Genomic DNA, 1,736 nt, shown 5'->3' with positions numbered 1-1,736 from the left:
TTGTTCTCCGAATCGAGGTTAGAAATCTTGTGATTTGTTCCGTTTATTCCTCATGTGCACCTAATACGTGTGCTGAGCATAATCACTGATTCAGAGAAACTTCCTGCCACACCCCCAAAGGCCCCATCTAGGAACACGGAGCGCCTGAGAGGCGAGTTCCGGAAAACCTCGTCAAAACTCACGTGACAGCCTGTGTGGGTCTGAGTAATCGCTCTGGCTCTTAGGTTCGGTTTTTAAAACTAGAGGTCACCTGGCCACATATAAAATTGTTTTCCCCCATGAATGAGATTTAAAAGCGTAGTGTTACTTTAAATTAAGGTTGGTAAACATGGCATGTGACAGGTTTCAGATCTGCAGCGTTTTGAAGCTGAGCTTCAGTTCTCACAGTGTCAGGACTGTTAATCAGCATAACCGGAAAAGCAGTTCCAGGTCCGATACAGTGGAGAAATGCTAGGTTAAATGCAAGCGTGTTTACGGAAAAACTCCTCAGAGCCTTTGCTATACTCACATGTGCCTCTTTAAGAAACAGCACAGTGTACAAGGCATTCCTCAATCTTATTTGACTGCGAACACTTGTGTTTCACGGAACGCACTTTGGGCAACATTACCCTAGTTTTACAGACGAGGGCCCGGAGCCCATAGAGGTTTGGTGACTTGCCCAAGATCATCCAAACATTAGCAAAGCTGACTTTTACCTTGGGCCCTCTTTTCATTACACCGCACTGCTGGTACGCTACCGACTTTTTATCTGAACCTTTCAGGGAGAGCAGAGCACAAAACTGACACGGCTGACCCACAGAAATCCTGACTTCCAAGTCTCCGAGGTTCCCTTCCCCGTGGCAATGACAAGATGATCTTTCTGGGAGGCTGTCAGCTGCTCTGCGCCATGAAGTCAGCTGTGGGGGCGGGCGGGCGCACGGGGAGCAGCGCCCTGGGATGCGTTAGGGCGCTCAGAAGAAAAATGGATTTGTGCCGGGGATCATTCCTGGAACAGATGTGAAACCAAATACCTCACATCACAATCCTGCCCCCATGCTTTCTGAAAGGGAAACGAAATAGCAGGATTAACCTGCTCTTCGTCAGATCAGGCTTTGTTTCTTTCAAAAGTCCCATGACCGGGGCAGACTCCATTTCCTGCTACTCCCCTTCCCAGAGCCATGGGAGCGCCAGGAGGGAGAAGAGGCTGTCCCGTGCTCGGGGCTCAGGGGCAGAGCTGTGGGGCTGGAGGCGAGCGTGGCAGTCATGCAGGGCAAGGCCCAACAGGCACTCTACCTCCCGGTCCCCGGCTGGACTTCTCCCTCTACGTGCCATTAGAAAGCGCTCCTGTAGATGTAATGAACATTTTAGGACACTGATAATCCATCAATCTGGGGAGAGGGAGAAATTAGAATTAGTTTAATCTAGGCTTTCTGAAAAGAGTACTTAAAGACTGTAAAGCGATTCACATTTCTGAGGTGGGGAGCATAAAATCCAGGATTTGTGAAAGAGATAGATGAATGTTTAAATAAACTATAACATCCTGACCAGGTAGTGACAGAACAAAGCAGAAATACAGTGTATAATATGTATAATCATCACAAAGACAGCTGTTCCATGGTTTAAAGGGATTTAATAACTCAAGTGTTGGAGCATGAACTCTTCTTAAGAGCCAAAAAGGACTAGAGGTTTCCCACTGCCTCCACTTAGCAACAAAATGCCGCTCTCCCAGTGACCCTGGCAATGAGGGGATCTGGGAG

Source organism: Myotis brandtii, unplaced genomic scaffold (assembly GCF_000412655.1).
Source record: "Myotis brandtii unplaced genomic scaffold, ASM41265v1 scaffold793, whole genome shotgun sequence".
NCBI classification, from domain to species: domain Eukaryota; kingdom Metazoa; phylum Chordata; class Mammalia; order Chiroptera; family Vespertilionidae; genus Myotis; species Myotis brandtii.
Note: the sequence above shows the minus strand (reverse complement) of the source record.